This window comes from Prinia subflava, chromosome 2, assembly GCF_021018805.1.
Source record: "Prinia subflava isolate CZ2003 ecotype Zambia chromosome 2, Cam_Psub_1.2, whole genome shotgun sequence".
In the NCBI taxonomy this organism is placed as follows: Eukaryota; Metazoa; Chordata; class Aves; order Passeriformes; family Cisticolidae; genus Prinia; species Prinia subflava.
The window spans coordinates 36,918,424-36,942,534 of NC_086248.1; the positions used below are offsets into that span (position 1 = coordinate 36,918,424).

Here is a 24,111-nt window from a genome sequence, read left to right on the forward strand (position 1 = left end):
AATGTGCATTCTCCAAAAGCCTATGGCGCCTAGGAAAGCTTGCGTTTCCTTCTTGCTGGTCGGTGGAGACATCGCAGTGATCTTGTTGATGACCTCAATGGGAATCTGACGCCGCCCATCTTCCCACTTTACTCCCAGGAACTGGATCTCCTTGGCAGGTCCCTTGACTTTGCTCTTTTTGATGGCAAAACCAGCTTCCAGGAGAATCTGGATGATCTTCTCTCCTTTCTCAAACACTTCCCTTGCCGTGTTCCCCCACACAATGATGTCATCAATGTACTGTAGGTGTTCTGGAGCTTCACCCTTTTCCAGTGCAGCCTGGATCAGTCCATGGCAGATGGTGGGACTGTGCTTCCACCCCTGGGGCAGTCGGTTCCAGGTGTACTGCACGCCCCTCCAGGTGAAAGCAAACTGAGGCCTACATTCTGCAGCCAGAGGAATGGAGAAAAACGCATTAGCAATGTCGATTGTGGCGTACCACTTCGCTGCTTTGGACTCCAGCTCGTACTGGAGTTCCAGCATGTCCGGCACAGCGGCGCTCAGCGGTGGAGTCACTTCATTCAAGCCACGATAGTCCACAGTCAGTCTCCATTCTCCGTCAGACTTGCGCACAGGCCAAATGGGGCTGTTGAAGGGTGAGTGGGTTTTACTGACCACCCCTTGGCTCTCCAGCTCTCGGATCATCTTGTGAATGGGGATCACAGCATCTCGATTCGTCCGATACTGCCGGCGATGCACTGTCGAGGTGGCAACAGGTACTCGTTGCTCTTCTACCTTCAGGAGTCCTACTGCAGATGGGTTCTCTGATAATCCAGGCAAGGTGTTCAATTTCTTAATGCCCTCTGCCTCCACAGCAGCTATTCCAAAAGCCCATCTGAACCCCTTAGGGTCTTTGTAATAGCCATTCCTGAGATAGTCTATGCCCAGAATACACGGAGCCTTTGGGCCAGTCACAACTGGATGTTTCTGCCACTCCTTCCCGGTCAGGCTCACCTCGGCTTCTAACTGAGTCAATTCTTGTGATCCCCCTGTCACCCCGGCAATGGAAATAGGTTCTGCTCCCTCATGTTCTGACGGCATTAGGGTACACTGAGAACCGGTGTCAACCAAAGATTTATATTTCTGTGGCTCTGATGTGCCAGGCCATAGAACCCACACAGTCCAAAAGACTCGGTTTTCCCGTGCCTCTTCCTGGCTAGAGGCAGGGCCCCTCTAGCACCGGTTACTACTCTCTTCCTGTGTATACATAGTAGAGGTTCCTTCAAGGGGGTCTGACAGAGCATCCTCATTTCTGTAATACCTGACAGCCTGGTCATGGGAGGCTGAGGCTACCTTCATTCTAGTGGAACCCCCCCGGTTAGTGTTTCTCTCTTTGAGCTCACGCACCCGTGCTGCTAGGGCAGAAGTGGGTTTCCCATCCCACCTTCCCATGTCTTCCCCATGGTCACGCAGGAAGGACCACAGGTCAGCTCTTGGGATGTACTCTCTCTCTCTAGCTGAAGGACGTTGGGTTCTGACTCTGGGGCCTGTGGCTCACACCGGTGCCACATGGGAACTGTTCCTCCTCATCTCCTCCCTCACCTCCCTTATCTCCTCTTGGAGTTCTTTAACCACGGCAGAGACCTGAGTCTGTATTGGGCCACTGATCATACTGTCAAAATTTCTAAGCTTGCTGGCTACAGAACCTACAGTCACTCGGCTGGTATCAGCATTAATCATTGACATGAATGTTTTATATTCAGATGGCCCTTTAGTTGCTAGATTCCACAACATTTGCCCTGTGCACCTGACATTGTCGGGGTCATTGTTATGCTGTCCATCCCTCCCAAAAACCACCTCCAGTATTGCCACTTCTCTCAGCTGTTGGATCCCTTCCTCAACAGTCTTCCAGCGCATGCTAAGGTGGTGCTCCTGCATTCTGTCTCTGTGGACAAACCTCTCCCTTACACTCATTAAAAGCCGGTCCCAGAGGTGAAGGGGTCCTTGCTCTTTTACAAATACCTGATTCACACCTGAGTCTTGGGTCAAGGGTCCCATATTCCTTGCCTCACCACCATCCAGTTGCACACCTCTACCCATAAGGTCCCAGACCCTAAGTAACCAGGCTGTATAAGGCTCACGTCCCCGTCGTGCAACATCTTTTTGCAGAGTACGGAGATTTTCATATGACAGGGACTCGGTGATGATCTCAACTTCTGGCTCCCCTGTGGGTTGTGAGGGCCTTCCTTTTTTATCCTTATCACTTGGGTGCTCTGATTTCACCTTATATTTCTTCCTTTCCACAGGGGCAACTGCTGCTGGCTGTGACTGCCCCTGTGGTTCAGCTGGAACCTGGACAGTTGTAACGTCAGTGGGTTCCACTGCTGCACCTTCAGACTCTTCCTCTTCAGGGCAGGGGGAGGGTTTGCCAGCAGCTGGGGCTAATGAGGCCACCACTAGGGAAGTGTGCTCCTTCAGCATCTTGCCCATCTCCTTCACCAGGACTCCCACCCAATCTGGGTGGTTCATTCCTGAGGTGGGCTTTATGTCAGGGTCAGGTGGTGGGGCAGCATCTTTAGTCTGTGGGGCAGTGTCAGGCTCCATGGCAGCACCCTCAGTCTCTAGGGCAGTATCTTTATTCTCTGGGGTAGGTATCAGGGTGGTTATCCAGGCCAATCTCCCCTTATCTCGGAATATTAAATAGAATAGGCCTGTGAGCAATACTAGCCATTGTATGATATCATTAGCATTCAGAGAAGATTTAAACCCTTCAAAAACTGGTGGAATAGACCCAAAGAGCTGAGTAAAGGGTTGGGAAAAAATTTCCCCTGGTGTCATTTCCTCACAATAGGTACCATTGTTAAAGTAACCCCACAAACAAACACTTAGAGTGTGATAGCCATGTATCCATGTGCCTGCCTTCCAGAGGAAGTTAAAAATCCATGAATTCCTCACCTTATTAACCCATAGTGCAAACTGGATAACAGCCACAGTAGCCTTAGTTATAGGGCCCATGTTTAAATAAGGGCCTGCAAATGGGAGAAACACAGCCACAACCACATGCCACCCAAACCAAGGTAAGCTAGACCACATGATGCTATTTAGGGAGGTTTCTATACCCAGTGCACAAGGTCACTTAAGAACTGTTATTCCTTTTCCTCTCAATGCCCTCAAGCCCCACAGTGGGCGCCAATAATCTGTCTTGGTTTAAAGACAGATATCTGCTAGGAAGGGGCAGGACCTCCCTAGAGATGGAGAATTCAAATCCCCTTCCCTCCAAATTATTCCAATTAAAAGGAAAATTAAAGGAGCTTTCAGGCAGAGTTATGGGGGTAGGAATAACAGTTCTTTACTAATATATATATATGACAAAACGACAAACAAACAACAACTACAGCATCAATAATAAACAGAACCAAGAACCTTGAGGGCTTTCTTTTACAAAAGCCCAGAGCAGTTTGATCTGGATGCCCCTGCAGGACTCCGAGAGGCCGAACTGGAAGGAAGGAAAAGTCCCGGGCTGGTGGATCAGATGAGGAGCTCTGCGCTGGCAGCTGGAACAGCAGGGGTGTCCCGGCAGGGCTGGGCAGTGCAGGGCTACAGAGTAGCAGGAGGGTCTCAAAGGTCCGAAGAAGCAGCGGCGGTGGGGGGAGAGGCTGGAGAAAGTGAGTTCAGGAGTCCCGGGTACACGAACAGATAACGATAGATTTCCCAGGACGAGGCAGAGGCAGAGTGCAGCCTGACTGTCCTCCTCGGCGCTGAGAGCAAGAGTGCTTCCCCCTCCCCCAGATCTGTCTTTTTTGCCTTCCCCAAGGCTCATCATCTCTCCCCTCTGAAGGACACTCCCAGGGACTCAAAAACAATAGGTGTAGCTTCGTGCTGCCATATCCCTCAAGCACTCTTTTTGTTCTGACTAAGTAGTCATTAAGGCTTCTTGGAAACTTATGGGAAAAAAATTCTGTGAGAAGAAAAAAAACCAAATCTAACCCCCAACAAACCTCTAAGACTTCCTCCATAAAAAATGAAGCTGAGCCACTTTCTCTGCCCCAGACATTCATGCACACTTTCTTCTGCAGCCTCTGAGATGATCATTCAGCCACTCATGCAGGTGACAGAACTCACCATGTAAGGTGCTCATCACAGCACTTCCCAAACTAGTCAAGCATGGGATGGACTAAAGACATATGCAGAGTAGAAATCCAGCTTCAAAGAAATTAAAATCCTCCATCTACTTGCTGACTTCCTCCATTAAAGACAATTAGTTAAATCAACACACATCTATGACTGTAAAAAACAGGTGTGTTGTATCCAGGGTTTGGAGAAAGGCAAAACATATTTACTATGTAGATAGACCAGCTGTATATGAGCAAAACAAACTGAACTCTCTCATGCATCAACAGCCAAGAAAAAAAGAAAATTTATGGTTGCCTCTTCAGCTGGGCAGAAGCAACAAGCAGGGCTTCTGACAGGTTGATTAGATGACTTTTTTTTAACTACTCTCCGAGTAGGAGAGTGATAGGAAAGAGGTCTAAGTCCTACTGACAAAGAAGCAAAAGCATGCTCTTCTCATGCTCCAGTCCTGAAGACCTATTGCCTGACCTGCAGCACACCCTTATTTTACAGTAGTTCTCCATCTCCCTGCTCTTGCTCTACAGAGACACTGGCTCACACTGCACTGCACTGACAACCAGGAGTCCCTTCTCCAGCCCAGGTGATCCACCACAGAGTAGTGGCATGGGTTCCCTGAACCACTGGAGGGCCTGCCAAACTCGGCCTCTTCTCCAGCACAATATTTCTCTGCCCAAGAGAAATCATTTCCCCTACTGTGATTCACTGATTTACAGCTGGTTAGATACTACCCCCACCTCCTTGGTGAATGCAACATGCACAGGCACATGGTCTGCAGCTGCAAAGACAAACCCCAGGGGAGGCAGAGTGATTGATGTGCCATATACAGCCTGCCACCAGTTGAGAAAGTTCCCATCTAAAAGGATAAATTGCTTATCTTCAGTGTCAGAAGTTCCTCACACTGTCTTAGATGAAGGTTGTCTAAGCCAAACTCCTCCCTATTAAAAAAATTCACTCAGATCTATAGAGGAAAAACATGTTTCTCATGTGAGTACCAGGAACCATATGATTTACCTGGTGTTTCTCCTTTTTTGAGGACAGAGAAAGGTGGGTGAAGGGTGCTTCTCCTTGTGGCCAGTGTTTCAGTGTGGGACAGATCTACACAGCCACCACAGCAGCTGCAGTGACTGGGACCACAAGTCTGCTGTGCATGGAGGCCAGCCTGCGGTGCAAACCCGACTCCCCCTGAGCAGTAAGTATTGTGGTCAGACTCCTGGAACCCACATTAACTTCTTCTAGGTTAGGCCAAAGATTCCAGTATAATGCTGCTCTCCATCTTAAGCAGATGCTGTTTTCAATGACAGCTTTATGTGTTACAGGCATTGTTTTGTACCAAAGCAGAGAACAAAATGAGTGATGGTGGGAATAGGACAGAAAAACTATATGAGTGGTAGAGTGCATCCCTGCAGCCAAGGAGAGACGGGCTGGTTGAGGGTAGGTTCCTGCATCTCAGGAGAGACTACTGATGAGAATGCCAACAAGACAGAAATGAAGTAAAAAGCTAGGTCACTGAGACTACTAAATGCCAAGAGGCACAAAAAAATATGCAGAAAAGCTCATTAATCATAAAATACCCTCCTGTGCCTTGCATTGGGGGATCCAAAATAAACACTGGGAGTTTTAAACTCTTTTCAAGAAATTACACCAAACGACATGAATTCTGGCTGTGTCCATGTTTGGGTTTCTAGGCAATAAGATTCAGTATAACTCTATCCCATGCCAGGTACTAGTTCTAAAATGCAAGTCAGACCTCCTTGACATATGATGGTGGGAGGTCTGAGATACTGCACATGACCAAATAAGTCTACTTCTCTGAAGACACTGTGGGATTCCCCCCCACACTTATATGAGAAGCAGCTGCTTCTTTTCAGTGGTGGTGTTCGTGTGTTTTTAATGTAAATGCATTTCCCCTTCTCCAGAAAATGTTCCCAGGGTATTGTGGCACCCTGAGGGTAAGCCTTGCGTGGCATCTTGCTTGAAAGGAAAATTGTTGAGGGGACTCCACAGCCAGGGTCCTCCCAGAGAAGAGCAGCAATACAGTGCCAGAGGAAAGCAGAGGCCAGCTCAGAACTCACCTCAAGATTTTCCATCTTCTTACCTAGTAACAATGCTACACTAGCACAATACATGTCTGCAGGTTTGAGCTGTGAAAACAAGGCCTCTACAACTAAACACTAAAGTAAGCTATGGTGAACAATCTAAAAATTATGAGGACCCAATTACCTCAGACTTTTGGAAAGCTGGTCAACAAGGACAGATCATTATACAAGGTCCAGTTTTAGCAGTGACTGTCATATAAGGGTGTAAGAACAGTTTTCTCTTTCACTTTTGCCATTAATGGAGACTCCATGTGGAAGGTCATTTTTGCTGAGGACCAAATGACATTGCTGCAGACTGAGAGGAGTAAACAAAACTGAAGGGTGGAGACCCTACTGTGTGTACCTGCAGCAACTCCAACTCAACACATGTCCATCCTCCTCTGACTCCTTGATTTTGTTTACTGAAATACACTGACCCCTTTCTTTTACCAATTATAAGAAACACAGCTAAATAACTGAGTTTAAAATGTCTTTGAAGAAAGTGGTCTTTTATTTTTCTCTAACCTGATCATTTCATGGACAGGGGTTTTACTAGAATCACAGAATTGCTTAGGTTGGAAAAGACCTCTAAGATCATCAAGTCCAAACATTAGCCCAGCAGTGACAAGTCCAGCAGTAAATAATCATGTCCCCAGATGCCACATATATATGTCTTTTAAATACCTCAAGACACAGAGCCCACCACTGCCCTGGGCAGCCTGTTCTAAAGCTTGATAGCCTTTTCCATGAAGACATTTTTCTTAATAGCCAATCTACACCTTCTCTGATACAATTTGAGGCCATTTCCTCTTGTCCTACTGCTTTTTACTTGGAAGAAGAGACTGACCCCCACCTGTCTACAATCTTCATTCAAGTAGGTGTATATAACAATAAGGTCCTTCCTGAGCTCCAGACTGAACAACCTCAGCTGCTCCTCCTAAGACCTGTATTTTAGTTCAGCTTTGTTGCCCTTCTGTGGACACACTTTGGCACCTCAAACAAGTCCTTCTTGCCGTCAGGGTCCCAAAACTAAACGCACTATTCAAGGTGTGGCCTCACCAGTGCCAAGTGGTGGGTGACAATCACTTTCCCAGACCTGCCTTTAACCGCTATTCCGATGCAAGTGGATGGATAGTAAATGGTTGCAGAGAAGAGAGGGGAAGCCAGGAGCCTTGAGATGAAAACTTGGCAGTCCTCTAGAGAAGCCCCACGTGAATCCATACTTTCAGCTCAAGCTGCCAGCTATACATGACTGCAGAGCCATGAGATTTTGGCTTAGCCAAATGGGAATACAGCTGCCCTATCTATTACTTTACAGCAGCAAGAATGGCAGTGACACAGGCTAACACAAAGTCTGCCACTGCCAGCAGAAGAGCAATGTGTGTGATGCTCTTCCCTCTAGGTGCTGTGTAAGGCATGGACCAGTGTCCTCTGACCAAAGAAGCAGAGCGCAAAAAGGTGGAAGGGCTTTTCTTTCCTTGCTGGAAACCTATCAGAACAATAACCACCTCACAAAGGGCACCACAGCACTCAGCATGCTCATTGCTAATGTCTGCAGTGCTGGAATTATGGCTCCTAGTGCCTTGTCCATGCCTATTTCAGATTGGGCAAGGGAAATATCCCTATTTAAGTGATTAATTCAGTTATCATAACAGGCATGTCCTCTGTTCACCATAAACTTCCTTTGTATCTGGGGAGAGCATAGGGGAGGACAGGGAGTAAAGGGAGAAAGATATTCTGCATTTATGTTTCCATTAAATCAGCATGAGAAACAGATCAAATGTTCATTTTTTCCATGTTCCAGGACACTTATTCCAGACACTATAGTTTCTCAGATACCAGCATCTCCCTCACCTACATATTCACACTAATCCATATAAAACTATGAGTCATTACACAAAGTTCCATCCAGCCGTTCATCCTTTGGGGTAGGAGGAGGAGAGGGAAAATTAAGAGCTGTTTCCAATTTAATTGGCAGACTCTACATTTTTGTTCTGCTTCCATTGGAAAGTGTGGTGCTAATTTTTCTACCACAGCTTGCAACCACGGTGAGATCTCAATCTGCTTCATTTACATCTATCAGGAGGACTGATAAAAAAAAAATCAGAACTGTATTTGCTGTGCCTCTGGTCAGTGTGCAAGTTCTATGTGCTGAAATAATGCTTGTGTTATTTCATGGAGTCAAATGTTTTAAAGCTCCCTACAACTGCTAAGTGCCTTTTTCAGCTGCTCAGGCCTTGGTGTGATATTCTTGAGAGCACAATACCTTCTGAACTCATTTTGAAAAAGAAAAGTACCATGGATTGACTCAAAGTGCTCTGCAGCATACCCTTGACTTTTATACCATAAAGTACATTTATGCCCCACCCTGTCTTTTTACTGTACTTTCTAGTCAAAAACATGGTTTCCTGTAAGCAAGCAGCTCTTTTTGGGGTGAGGATACTTAAGAAGCAGCTAATTAGAACAGGTATGTCGTTTTAGTTCCTACATTATCTGCTTTGACACAGGAGTTTTAATTATGTTTCCCTTTTCAGTGTGACAGAGTACTGGACTTTGACTGTCCTCTCATTTTTACTCTTTGTATAATTCCTGGTTTGTTTTTTTTTTTCTCAGATGCTTCTTGGCTTTGCACCTTTTTTTCCCCTCATTTCCTAATCAAACAATTCCAGCCTGGCAGCTGCATAGCATTTATGATCGTTTCAACTCAGCCTCCCTTGTCTCGTTCCTTTTTTTGCACACAGCCCTTAAATCACAGTCTTTTTTCTCTTACGAGCAATTCAGGGGCCATTCCCACATACCCAAGAGGCACGGGTGGTCCACTGGTGCAGGACCACCCATCACCCTGCAGTGCTGAGCTGGGTTAATTCCACAGGCATTGCTGAGCTCCCAGCCCATCAGCAGGTACCACTCGGCTGCAAATCATTTGGTTGAGGACTGGAACCATCTACTTGAGCTGCTCCTGGAACTCCTGCAGTGCTCAAGTAGGGACATTTGAGACACTTGATCTGTACATGGATTTTGGTAAGTGGATTGCAGGGTTACAAAGAATGGCAACCTTAAGTCCAAAGCAAATAATACACAAAAGACACCAAATCAGCACTGTTTCTGCAGGAGATAAGCTAAAGCCAAACTGCCATGAGACTTTCAGCATCTTTTCCCAACTAAATCAGTTTGATTCTGTGTGACTTCACTAATGATTCACAGATCTTGCTACACCTTTGTGGAACATTAGATTTCCCTGCACTTGCTCCCTTCCTTCCAAAACATGTATCAAGCCTTAAGCCTTCCACAATGGTTGCGTATAAACATTTTCTAAAGTGTCAAACATGCAAAAGAGAACTACTGTTGGGTCCTCCAGCAGCCATCTCAGTTGACAAGGAGATAGGAGGTGGCTCAAACTTCAGAAAGACTGCTCTGCACCTCTGATATCTAATTAGCTACAATTGACAGTTCAACGTGATCAAGCTCCCCTGGAGTAGAGCATCTGGAGCTCCTGTCAACCGAGCTGATGTCAAATATTCCAGGTACCTTCATAGGAAAAACATACTTCTCTTCGTAAAAAAAAGAAGAGTACGTAAACTATATCCTGCTCCATGGCAGTTGACGACATGAAGAAAAAAAAGAGAGAAAAAAAAGGAATCATAAGCACCAAAGCAACACAATCTGCTAAGAAAGAAATGTTACATCAAGCAAGGTGTGCATGTGTAGGTCTGCTCCCTTCCATTTCCATCTCCTGCCTAACCAGCACATGCAATTTTATCCAGTGTAGTTTGCTGGGCTATGGCATTTCATCTGAAATGTAAGGGAATACAAGCCACATGCAGTACATTCAACAAATATTCAAGGCATTAAGAGGCACCTGAACAGTTCAGGAAAATTACAAGCCCTCAAGTAAAGACTTCAAAATCGCAAGGAAACAAATCTGTACTTGCAAATATTAACACTAAGCTTCATGAGGTACGGCTGCAGAAGAAAGGCATCTCATCTACAGAGAGACTGTTTCCTCACAAACTCCAGGAATTTAAGCTGTCTTTTTATTTTGTTTTAAGGCTCTCCAACAGTTTGTATTAGGTATTTAAAACTTACAAGCCATGAAATTATTTAGTCTCAAAAAGTGATCCTTGAAAGGGAAAAATGCATACTTTTAGCTGATGAGTAATCAGAGGAAACTTTCATTTCTCTTTTAAAAATGAACTTGGGCTTCTTGCCCTCTAAAAATTATGGAAACTTTTAAAGGCAGAAAATGCCATGGAGGAAAAAGAAAAAAAAAAAAAAAAAAGAAGAAAAAAGAAGAAAAAAGAAGAAATGCAACACTAGATAATTTTAAACCCTTCGCATACCTAAAAAGGGCATATTAAACCACAACCTTAGTCATAAACCTCCAGTAAGCACAAAGACGAAGTACCGCGGGCGCGACATGCAGCCGCTTGGCTGCCGGCAAAGCAGCAGCTTGGAGAGCACAACACACGCCAAAGGAAATGGGTGTCATACCTCGCCTGCCTCCAGCATCTCCTCCTCCACTCCCCACCCTCCCGACCACCTGTAGCAGCCTCAGAGGAAGCAGACACGCTCCCACATACTTTCCAGCTATGCCGTGCCAGCCACAAAGTACGCACGCAGCCAGCAACACATGTGTGAAAATACATACGTGGAGTACCAGCACTGGATCTCTCTGCAATGGTTAATTTCTTATGCAAGCAAGACAAAATTACTTTCTCATTTTTTAATTTAAAAAACAATCCAGAAAAACAGCCCAAGGAGCAAAAGAGAGCCCCTCCATCACATTCGTGCCCTTTCCCTTTCTCCCCCGCACGCACACCTACCCACACCTACACTGTGCTGGAAAAAGGCTGTAAGCATGGCATTACCACTATTGTGTCCTGGGTACAGGGAGCTGTGGTTTTGAGATTAAACACCCAGTAAAGAAATTTTTACCCTTTTGACCAGAATTTTCCATAAGCAATTGAACATTGGCTAGGAAAATAAAATAGAGAAATGTCGAAATTTCCTCTCATGCTCAGATGCTGCTATATGGTTGAGATCACTCCCTGTGATAACCTAAAATTAGGGCAAAAAGGACACACACCAAGTGCCTGAGAGAAGATGCCTGAACAAGATGCCTGGCCATGGGGACCATGCTACTGGGGACACTGGGAACTGGTGCCAGGGCAGCACAACCTGGTGTGGGGGCTCTCCTTGCAGGTGCCAGAAGGGCACCCTGCCTCTACCAGCTTCAAATCCACTGCTATAGGCATCTTTTCATTAGTGGTCAGTTTTTAAGGGAAAGGAACAGCAAACAAACAAACAGAGGGGGGGGGGTGAAAATAAACATGTGACACCCCTATCCCCTGAAACACCCAGCAGCCACAGAGACAGAAATTTTACCCCTGTAAACCCCAAAGAAGAAGGGAGCAGAAAAAAGACGCAGGGAAAGCAACTCGTTTTCCAAAGGTCCTCTGGAAACTCTTGGGTGCTTCGCCTATTCTTCAAAAACAATCTCTCTTTAGGCCATTTCATCTTTGCCAGTACAGTGGGGGAGGGACCAATGGGTGGAGAAGGAGTTAAAAATAAAAAAAAACCCACTGAAAAGCTATTTGTAAACTGTTTCACCCCAGCAAACCCTTCAACTCGCGGTTTCTCTAACCGACTGCACAGCACACCTGCACAGAGAGTCAGGGCAGGAGACACCCCTCCATAAATATGCGGGAGATTCCTCGCCAGGCTGCGCCTCCTCGGGCACCCCTCTGTGCAGGATGGTGGCAACAGGTGCCCATCTTCCTGGGAATGGCCTAAACTTTACAGTCAAGTAACAAATGGAAGGTGGGCAGGGGACAAAACCACATAAATACAGGTATATTTCCTCAGATAAAAATGCCCTGAATACAATTTCTTACCTGGGTTTCAACACGTACAAGGTCTCAGGCACCTGGCCATCCCTCTTTCACCCCACCATCTCTGACTAGCCAAAGAAAGCAGCTGTGCCAGGTGTCACTAAGTACAGCTGTAAATCTTGCAGCCTTCGCTGCCCCATCCAAGTGACCTGCAACCTGAAGTGCCAAATCTGGCAATTAAGCTATCCCTCAAACCCTGCACAGTCCCATGAAAGCCAGATGCCCATCTCCTCCAACATCAGTTCAGCGCTCTGGGTCTGCTGTCCAGCATTGACTGCTGGACATCTGGAGCAAAAACATTTCTCACAGTTCTGGTTTACTCACAGTCCAACAAAAGAGCACTAATTCTCACCTCTGGGCAGACTACTACTTTAAAGAAACAAACAAAAAAACCACCAAGCAAATCCCAAAGCACCTTCAGGCAGTGAATCAGCCATTGCTTGAGTCACACGTGCACAGCCTGCGCCAAACTCAACTGAGAGCTGCACCACCAACCTCAGCCTTTGCTCTTCTCTGCCTGCCCACCCCCACCCTTCACCCCAAAACTAGCAAGGAGCTTCTTCACAAAGCTCTGAAGGTTTAAATCAGAAATACACAAGCAATGCTAGTGTGGGCATAGACATCCTGGAGAGGGAGGCAGGGGGGGAGTGCATTAACTAACACTGTTGATGCTGGAAAATGTGCAGGTAACCAGGAGGGGCAAATCCCAAAGGGTGATGTTCAAATAAGCATCCCCAATATGGCTGTTTGTCCAAAGCTTCACCAAACTATCAAAACTTGCTGAGGTGCAAAGTAAAACTGGAAGGGAAAACCTTTCAGAAACCCTAATTCTTCACACTGGAACATGGTTACCAGGATATTTTCAGTGTCTACATGGAATGGAATTGGATTCTAGGAATCCAGTCAGGAAAAATGGATGTTCTTCTACCTTTTCCTCAAAACAAAATGATGTTTTCATTCTGACCACAGCTGAGCACAACAGAACTCTGCCACAGCCCCATCATGCTGCAGACTGCACACCCTATAGCCAAAGGTTATTCTTTCCTCTCTACCAGCTTTTGCATTGCTTGTTTACGGAACTGTGGCACGAAGAAACACCTAAAACCACCTGTACTAAAAGACAGCTTCAGAGGGAGGAAAACTTCACTGCAACAAATAGACTACAAGTGGTGGGGGAGATCAGTGGGCATTTGGGGAAGTAACAAGGAAAAGTGCAGGGCCAAGCAAACCACTTCTGGCACTCATGTTTACCACTGCCACATTGCCCTATCCTCCTGCACATGCACACCCTTTCCAGAGCACTCAAGTCTCATCTGCACTTTGCATTCCTTTGCTGCTGAGTGTAGTAGTCAGCTATTTCGTGTTATTTTAGAGCATATGGTGAAGACTTTGGTCCTATAAAGTTCTCCTATGACATTACTGACCTTGTTGCTCTTTATGCTAGTCTCCATAAGAAAAAAAAAAAGTAGTTAAATTCTCAAGTGATTCAATCAAGTACTGTGTTCATCTTCAGAAATAACTGGCATCACCTTGAGATCAAAATATCTACCCCACTGCTATAGAAAGACTTTAAAGCTGTAAGTTCTATGTAGATAACACTTCAACAGCACAATATTTTTTTTGTGTACCAAAACCCATCATGAAAAGCACCAGAAATATTTGCAGCAGGCAGCTAATACCAATTACTACTTTCCTTGCAAGCTATTTTCATTAAATTAGCCTTGACAGCACCACAATTTGTTGAGGTAGGAAACAATAGAAATTAACAAGACATGGCAATCTGGGGAGGGAAGAAGAACTGTGGAGGCAGTATTTACCCCTTGAAAGTAGTATTTGGGAAGAAAAACAAGAAGCATTACACTGGCTAAACAACACATGGATTGCTTGTACTTGTGCACTGCAATTGCAACCTTGTGTTTTGCTTTAGTAACTGGGGCTAGACAAAACAACTGGACTGTAGCTCTACAACATTGCATACCAGACCTTACTTTGATCTCACAAAATGGTAAAAAAAATTAGAGAAAGTTTAGAGATTATCTGAATGATACTCACAGCTTTTTAAGCTTGGAATTTGCTGGTTAGTGCATTAAGCATTACTCACTTTCTGAACAAAGTGGAAAGTTAACACAAATTGGCAGATGACTAACTGTCCAAGAAAGAGATTACTGAATGAATCACTGACTCTACTTTTAGTCTAATAATAAGACACATGAAGAGGACCAAGAAGGGGGAAAAGACAAACAAAAAATTTCCTTGCAAAGTGTTTAAATTTGCAATGCCCATGAATTTCTAGCTATGACAAACTATGCATACATTTCATAATTTACCATGCGTTTTACATTGGGGTTAGCTTACTGACAAGCTTCATGATTACTTCACAGCATCACTTAATTTGGATTTCTGTAAGAACTCTGCTCCACACTTTCCCTTGGTACACATTTAATAAGTTACAGGAACAAATTAAGGGATTGGAAATGAAGTTAAATTGCTGAGTTGAGTCACAAGCACTTGGCAAGGCAGAGGTTCCACACACAAAAGTACCTCAGGCACAGAAGATACCTGAAGCATAATTTAGGTTTCCCAGCTCAAGGAGAAGACATCACCAAAAGGTTCCTGATATTTTCATTTTTGCTACTCAGATTCTGGTGAAAAGTTTGCCTAATGCACAACCACATTCAGCTTTGCAGAAAATCATCCTGGGGTGCTGCTCAAGAACACAGGAAAGTGGCAGCAACAACAACAACAAACAACAGCTGGCCCAGTGGGGTGAAGCTATGGACAGCAAATCTAGGAGATCTGGGTTTGCCCCTCAGTAACCTGCACAGCCACTGCTCCCTCTTGTCTTTCCCACATTAGCTCTGCTGCTCATTGGACCTGTGATCTTACTCATCAAATTGCCTAGGAAAATTAGCCAGGGTTAAGGAAATAGTAAATTGATATTTACTAGGTCAAAAAACTGAATCAGCTCAGCAAAGCACAACAAGCACATGACCGAGCAGGACCTTCTGCTCCCACCCAGTGGCATAAGGCACTACCAGCTCTCAATTTCACCCTCTTGTTCTGAGGGATAAGTTAGACTCCCTCCGTCACCTCAGTAAATTCAAGTCACTTGGGTCATCTGCTGAGCCTGTTACTCAACATAGCTTGCCATCATCCACAGAGTGATAAAAGGTTGTGAGAAGACTCAAAGGTTTAGGAATGCAGCCACATGGTTCAAAAAATTCTCCACAGTCACAAGGTCTGCTCGTTTCTTCGTATGTAACAGATTTAAAATTCTCAAGAGCTCATCACATCTGGGAGATTGGTGACATGACCAGGTTGCATGAGGCCAGAAGCCAGAATCAGGTAGGAATTAAAAGAGTTACAGAATCATAGAATAGTTTGGGTTGGAAGGACTTTCCAGATCCTCTAGTTCCAAAAGCCCTGTCATGGCTAAGAATGCCTTCCAGTGGACCAGGTTGCTCTAAGTTCCATCCAACTTGGCCTTGAACACTTCCAGGTTTGGAGATCCACAACTCCTCTGGGCAACCTGTTCCAGTGCCTCACTATCCTCACAGTAAAGAATTTCTTTCCAATATCTAATTTTAACCTACCCTCTTTCAGTTACTTGAATATTTGCAGGAGATGGTACTTCAGCATTTTGTTAACACTGAAGATTCATTTGATTGAGTTCTGCTTTCCTCTAACTTTTTTTTCAATTGTCTTTTGCAGACACAAGCTGGAAATAAATATCCCAAACTTCTCATGCCCCAGGAAGCAAGTTCCTACTGCCAAGCTACAGGTTAGGCATGACACAGGCTGCTACTGGTTTTCTGCAGAGCCACCACATTGCCAGAGCAGGACAAGGATAACCTTCAGGAGATGGGGCATGATGCAGTGATGGTCAGTGCACTTTTGGGACCAGATGTCCCATTGCCAGCTCCAAGTCTTTTAACAAGTTTTGGTTTAATTTGATGCATTATCCAGGTTCTTGACAGACTGCACAGCAAATGTAACATGAACAAACCTAACCCTACACATAGACTGAGTAATTTCCTGCCAATTTAGTTCTCAGGGCTGACCCCCTGTGGGATGAGACGGTGCCAGGGCAGGCAAAGGCAAGGAGAGGAGATGCTGAGCAGAATCACAGCCCCGAATTTGGCAGCAACACTCTCAGCTGCCCTTCACAGGTCCAGCCCTCAGTGATTTTGGACACAAATGCCATTTCAGAGTCAAGAGCTCAAAACATCAATGAGATTTCGACACATTATTCACTTGCCATTATACAACCTTCATGACACTCCTGATGGCATGATTTTCTTAAGACAAGCCAAACTCAGAGCACTGAACCTATGTTCTCTTGAACTCTGAATGACCACGGACACCTTATTTTGCAGTCTTTACCGATTATTCTTCTGTGAACTTCAGTAAGAACTGTCCCTAAATAAATCTCTTAAGTTGGAATTTGACCTTTTATGCTATATCCATTAGAAAATAATAAACCTGTCTTATTGTTGCCATATAACAAACAACTGGATTTCCACATGTTGCAAAATTTTATTTCCACAGGCTTCTGCACCTCTATTTTTGGTGCACTTCTCTCAGTAAGAGGCTACAAAACAAAGGATTCTTCATCACAGTCTGGTTCCACAAGAAACTGACAAATACATCCAAGGTATTTCAGCACAACTGAAACCAACTACATTAATATATATAAATATTCAGTGGTAAAAGATGCCTGCTGACAATGAGGGAATAAAGATAAGTCTAGATTTTCGGAGTGGATTTTGTTAAAAACACATTCTGCTTTTAAAATAGAATAAGAAGAAACAAAGAACCACCGCATCCTTAAAAGGAATAACTTACTAGTATAAATATTGCAACAACAGTGAAAGTAAACACGGAGGCTTCATAAATGTGAGAATTTTCACTCTAACAGGGAAGAAAATACCAGCTCTGCTTCATGTATAGCCTTTAAACCTTGTAACAACACAGGCAACTTGAAAATAGATAGCAACACTAAATAATGCAGCAGATCAGGAGACACTGATTGGACTACCACTGAAAGAACAACACCTTGAATAAAAGAATTAAAATTTGATATACTATAACACCATGAAGGGCATGCTCTGCTTATGTGAAAACAAATTAACCTCATATTCTACAAGGCACACTTTCAAACAAAAAGCAGAATGCGCTAGAGGTTGCTTCACTGCATTGAACACAGCACAGAAACTTCACAAAAAGGTAAACAGCTACAAGGATTTGAAAACTATTACTTTTTAAGAGAGAGAGAGAAATAAAATAATTTAACGGATCACTTTCTGATTTGCACTTTTTTCAGTATCACTTTCAGTACTGGAAGATGTGTGCTTCCTTCCAGGTAGTGACAGACACACCCTACAGTTGTCACTGATGTTTCAACTCCTATCTTCTGTTTACTTTCCTGTCCAGATCCTCTGACCCCCAGCTGAAACAGCAATACAGGTCACTCAGCAGTCTTACTGTCCCTCTCTTCCCCAGATTGGAAGAGGAGAGAACAGCAGCCCGGCAAGATGAGTTAGTGTGCCAAGTCTTCCCCCAGCTGACATAAACACATTATATTTTCCAGATGCACATCTCTGACACCGAGGCTAAGGATTGGCAATACTCTACAGTGAAATGCAAAACACTGAGAAGAAGACAGGAGTGGGGACAACTTTTGCACTGCAAGCGGTGGTATGAGTCAGTTTTCATTGGAGGGTACAAGATCTTTCACTGCTGCACAGTACATCACTAAATCTTCCATAAGTTAAAAAAAAAAAAAACAACAACTCAAAGTAATATTTTCCAACCTTTCACTAAGAGTAGGGGCCAAAACCACACATTTTAAAGGTCTTCCACAGTTTTATTATTAGAAGTAGAAACCCTACTGATACTGATGAGTCATTTGTATTGGCGGAAACCAAGAACACCCATTTTCTTCATGTGTTATAAAGCTCTCAGTGTGGTTTTCTATTAATTACTGGTCAAAGTAGTTGACTAAAAACAAAACAAGTGACATGAACTCACCTTGTTATTAAACCCTGCTCTATAGCAGCTGATTTTATTTATCACACTTTCAAAGACCGCTGATTTTTCCACCCCATTCCACAAGAAGAAGAAAAATACACAAAAGACAACTACGAATCTAAACTCCCTCACAGTAAATCCAGAACTGCAGATGGCTAATTCACTCCACTTCTGCAAAGGCTTTTGTGATCAGCTAAGAGAGAAAGAAGAAAGGAGGAAAGAAAAAAAAACCACAACAAGAAGATCAGTTAAAAATCATCAGTCAGCAGCAGCTATCATTTTAGAATCCTTGTGAGTAATCAGAATAGAGTCTGTAAATAAAGAAGCAGTTGTACAAGAGCGTGAGCAGATGAAGGAATCCTTTCATGCTAGCAGTCAGTGATATTCCCACACAGGAGGTAAAAATGAGACTAAGAAATTGCAAAATTTTGAAAAGGAAACACAGCTAAACCCAGGTTTTTGAAAGTTTAATCATAACTCCTTTCTGGCTCTAGAGAAGATTTATGCCGTAAAAAGGCGGGGAGGGCAGGAGACTCCACAGCACAGCTTGCATTTGGAAAGGGAAAACACAATTCATAGGCTAGACTTGCAATACATTTGGAAAGATGCTCAGGGGGATTTTTGGTAATATCCCAGTCACACACACACACAAAAGAAAAAAAAAAAAAAAGAAGAAAAAAAAAATCCAAACAACACTGTGTAAACAAAAACCCCCAACACCAACAAAAACACCTAAACCCCAGAGGTTTAGCTTGCTGATCAGCAGCATCAGAAAGCACTTGGGGCACAATCTCTGCAGCAGCACAATCAACTTCCACTCTACCCTCCGCACCTAGAGGAATGGCAGCCTGGCAAAACGACAGCGTGTTTTGATGTTGCTGGGGAAGAAAACCACAGCAAAGCAATGACCGGAGAACCGAAAATAACCTTTGAACAGCGGCTCGGCGCTGCCGGTCTCGGAGCCCGCGCCTCCCATTGTGGATAGTTTATAGCCAGGGTAGCTCCAAGCTGCAGCAGACACGTGAGTCAGCAAGAGCGGCTCGTAGGAAACTGCTGACACGTCCAATTGCTCTCACACACTCCGAACACACCTACCCGCTAAATAAAAAACAGCCTGCATGCAAATCGGGGTGAAGGAACACCTCCACACCTACAGTTCCTGTTTTCCTAGTTCAGGTTTAAATTTTAAAGCGATCACTAAAGAAAGAAGAGGAAAAAAAAAAATACAGGGAAAAAAACCCTCAGTGAGTGTCAGCTATAATAAGTAGCTGTGATTAAGTCTCAAGGGTCATTTTGTTTATTTAAGCTGCTTTTCCTCTTTTCGAAAAACAAAATTGCTGCTCCACAGCCCAGAAGCCCTGCGTGGTGACAGACAGCCAACAGTTCCTGTTTTTCTTAGTGGGGAGACTCCTTCTGAACCTGTGCACCAAACCTAATCTACCCATCACAGCCCGGCTGATTGTTTTCAACACTCAGGAGAGAGAAGGGAAAGGGGAAAAAAAAAAAAGAAAAGAAAAGAAAAGAAAAAAGCTTCAGGCTTTTATTTAACTCCTACTAGGGATAAACTGGAAATTCCCATGTTTTTTGTTCCTAATAGCTTTTCAAACATCTTGTTCAGTTGAAACAGCAGAGACAGTTGTATGCAAATGATAGGTCTCAGGAATAAATCTGGGAGGATCTGATCATTTCAGGTCCCTTTCAAACTAAAAAGAAGACAAAGACATAGCTCAGGTCCTCGTGTCTCTTGCCCCTGCAACTACTCCTGTTTCCTTTGAAGCACTGAATCCAAAATGCCCCAGCAGGCTCTGAGGGCAGGTTTGCACCAGCAGGTGTGAACAGCACAGGGGGAGCAGACACAGAAGTCACAGAGGGCTTACGGGTCACACACAGAGGGGGCTGCGTGCCTTGTGGCCCCCTCACCCACACAGGAGCTGCAATTCAGCCCCACTGTATTAGGAGCTTTTACAGACAGTCTTTTTCAAGCTGAACAGGGACACATCTATTGATCTGCTGAGATGCCAGTGCAGCACAGGTGGTGTTCTTCAGATGGCTGCTGTGGCTCCTTCTGCATGAAGATCAATACAATCGAGCAGAGGAGTCTTCTGAGCCCAATTTTTGACAGATCAAAGTTCTGCTGCACATGTAAACTCTTAGCATAAGGGCTTTCCTGAACTTATTCCCTCGTTCCTTTTTTATTTGCCTGTTCAGAACATGTGGTTGCTCTTTGATCATTAGTTCTAGTAACTCAGAAGATGCAAGTCCATCACTGGTCACAGAGGCAGCATTTGTATACATTCCTCTGCTTGCCTGCTTTAAAATTGTAATTCATAGTCTAAGAGTGGCATAGTATGCAGTGCTCTTTTCAACCCACTACAAAGATGTTTCTGCCTATCTAAAAAGCAAGATGAGCACATTGCAACTCAGCTGGCTATATTCATACATTTTATATCTTGATGCAAGCTTCAAATAAATGTGTAATATTCAGACAGCTGCCAAGGTTAGTCTCTTTTGGCTGAATTTAAAGGAATGATGACCGTTTTTTGTAACAACCTGAATTAATACTTTGAGCACTATTCCGGAAATCCTGTGGGAGTTACTGGGAGTAGAACTCCACTGCCCATTCATCTACTACAACAAAATCATTTGGGCACCTGCTCAAATATCAGTAAAGAAGTGCTGTATCAGAACAACACTCTTTACACATTCTCTTAAAGCATCTGTAGCCTGCAGGAGCACTGAAAGCAGCAGGAGTAACTCACAGAAAGCATGAAGTTTAAACCTGAATTTTCTTCAACACATCAATGGAATGATTAGTGTATTTTCCCTAGCAGCTCAACTCAGAAAACCCTTATATACAAGCATCACACCAAAATGAACTGAGCTGGAAATTCAGACCCAGAGGTGAAAGAAACATGCATGCCTTCACATCTAAGTCTGACCTGCTCAACACTACAGGTACATTCTTAGTGTAAACTAAGAAGCTATTCAGAAAGTATTCATTTGAGTAAAAAGGCATATACATTTTGATTTGAATATATAAACCATGTTCATACCACCTAAATTAAAACCACAAGAGACTCTGTTCATGTCATACAATAAATGCTATTCAATTTTACCAACTGTTTATTATATAAAAATGTCATTACTACTGAAAAGATTACTTCACATATATTTATGTTACACATCTCATTTTTCAGCTTAGTGCCATAAAACCTCTTTTTGCTATGGTCTGAGAAGTCTCCTCTTTATCAGTGCATATGTGAAGCCCTACCCAAAAAGAATGTCACAAACACACAATGACAAAATGTCTATTTCTAGTCTTAAAAAACCCCACTGATTTCTTTTCACTACACCTTCAGAGAAAAACCTGAAAGAAAATAATTGGCAATCATACTGCAGCCTCATTAAGAAAAAATGGCACTTCAGACTGAAAAATCAAGCAATGAAAGTTTTAAAATAAGCAAAGGCAAGCAACTTCTGTCACATATTCCACATTAGACATCATCAATACGGGGTTTTATTTTCAGCTGTCTTTATCTTTTATTATGCACTTGCAGAAAGAGATGGGTAATATTACTATATATTATGGAGATTTTATTATTTCAATGAGTATTGGAAGACTTCTCCAATGTCAAAGATTTACCAAAATCTCTGCATAAACTCAGGTTTTACATCTAACTTCCCCTCCTGCCCAACACAAAAGAGCAACCAGCCAATGTTTTCTTGCTGCAAAATGAATGACTGAAAGCCAAGAGGAAAAGAGAGGAAGGCATCCCACCTACATCACCAGACCAATCTGCCAGCATGCACATTACCACCAACAGATGTTCCAGATGTGCCACTGAGTCAGAAAAAGACTAGGAGTACCTGTCCTAGAACTGTTTCCCTGTGTGAGATACCTAAGCATAAACAATTGCTGTTGATTAACAACTCGGGATCTGTCAGCATGTGCATCAGTCATCTATTTACTGTGTGCATCTTCCCCATCTACTCTCCACAATGGTAAAAGTTTAAAAAAAATTTAGCTCTTTAACCTCAAGTCTCACAGCAGAGTTGCCCAGCACTGCCCAGAAACGCACACACTGCTTCTGTGGAGCATTTCTGCAAAAGATCCCTAAATATCTTGAGAACCACCGTACCTCCAAAATCACTGGGGACCTTTCTTGCCCACTTGGCAGCTGCGTACTGGTGTACGTAACATCTCTTTGAGTGGTTCGCCCAGCGCTACAGAGGAAACTAACAAGAAAACTAGACCTATGATCCTGATTTTTCAGTTCTCTACTTTTCCCAATTAGGCACGGCTTCCTTCCATTCCTTGAAGAGCACCTTCACAACAGCCTTTGAAGCTGGAGGGTCAAATGTGAAAAGCAATGCTGAAAACTCAGGTTCAGTACACGGCAGGGAAGTACAACGCCGATCCATTTTGCTGCACAGCTGCCCAGATCCCAGTGACAGGGGGCAGGCGGGTGGACACAAAAGGCAACAAGGCTTTTAAAAGAGCAAGCCCACATGTGAGGTGGAATTTTATTTCTATTTATCAGATGTAGAGCTCCTAGAACAGTGGTTTAAAGCTGTTGTCTATGGGGCTGTTGCAGCAAAAGCCTAACACACCACCTTATCGTTTTATTCTACCCATCTCACCTCAGCAATTATCTCAATTTTCAGTATTTACATACCTGAAAAAGTCAATTTACCCAAGCATCACCACCCTCCCCAAACTGCAGAGCATTCCACCAGCTACAGCAGAATCTCAGATAATTCCTAGCTCAAAAAAACACCCGGCTTGTTTTCAGCTCGAGCCTCAGAAGAAAAAAAATTAAAATATGCACAAGTTTAGCGACAGTTCCAAAGTCTCTGAAAACGGGCTTTCATCACGAAAACACTGACACGGCTTCAACTAGAGCAAACAGGAACGCTGTAATTTCCCAATCTTTCCAACATCTTAAGGAGTATTTCTAATCAGATGTCGTCCCTGCCTCACGTTTATTCTTGAGCACTGAAACCCGGGGTTTACTCCGGAGCTTCAACAACAAGGGCACAATGATCTCACGGCAACTGAAGCGATTTAAGCAAGACACCCGCTGCATGACCAAAATAGCCCGCTCCACAAAAGGAGAGGCACGGTTTCACACTTAGCCTCTTTCATGACAGCCAGCGTCTCCGCGGCGCGCTGCCTTGCCCGCCCGCCGCGCCTTAACGATCCCAGGAACTGTTACCGGAGTTCGCATCCCTCCCCGCACCGGCGGGACCGGGGCGGGCGGGGGGCACGGCGGAACGCGCTGCCCGCCTGCCCCGAAGGCTGCAGGTGGCCGCGGCGGCGGGGCCGGGCGAGGCGCCCGGCCGGCGTTCGGCGGAGGGGCTGCCCGGGGCTCCGGGCCGTGCGGGGCGGCGCGGAGGGGAGCGGAGGGAGCGGGAGAGCGCGCACGGACAGCCGCGCACTGGGGCGCCCGCCGCGCACTCCCCGTTACGCAACGCGCGTATTTCCCACTTTAAGGAATGAGCACTAAGCGCGCCTGCACAGCCCGCGGAGCCCCGGGGGCGGGGGTGCAGCCCCCCGCCTGACCCCGCGCAACAGCTGCTGCGCCGGGGAGGAGGAGAAGGAAGAGGAGAAGGAGGGGAGAAACCACGCTGCCCCCCCGCACGCCAGCCTCCCCCCAAACTTCGTCCCCCCCCCCCCGCCCGTTCCCCTTCCCCAGCGGGGCTGCCGAGCCGCGGAACAGGCGCACTCACCTCGCCTCCGCGCAACTTTCGGGGGTCGCCCCTCTCGCTGCAGCCTGGGCGGGAGGTGGGGGAGGCAGTGGGGCGGGGTGGAGTGGGCTCGGGGGCGGGGGGGCTGTTACGGCTGAGGAGGTTTGGGGAAGGGGGAGGTTGCTCTTGCTGTTGCTGCTGCTGTTGTTTCGGAAATTCTTATTAGTATTTCTTTGCGGTCAGAAACCTGCACCCTCCCCCCCCCAAATGAAAAAAAAAAACCCCGACCCAGACGATCATCACATGGCGATTGCTTT

At 44.9% G+C, this 24,111-nt stretch overlaps 1 protein-coding gene across 1 annotated transcript in view; it reads right to left on the reverse strand.

The window, feature by feature from the left end:
* BACH2 (BTB domain and CNC homolog 2) overlaps positions 1-23,911 on the reverse strand; it is a 190,818-nt gene extending 166,907 nt beyond the window's left edge. The window contains exon 1 of the mRNA XM_063389647.1: positions 23,837-23,911. The gene's annotated coding sequence lies outside the window, so the exon portion shown is untranslated. The remainder of the gene's footprint in view (positions 1-23,836) is intronic.
* Between the last annotated feature and the right edge of the window lie 200 nt (positions 23,912-24,111).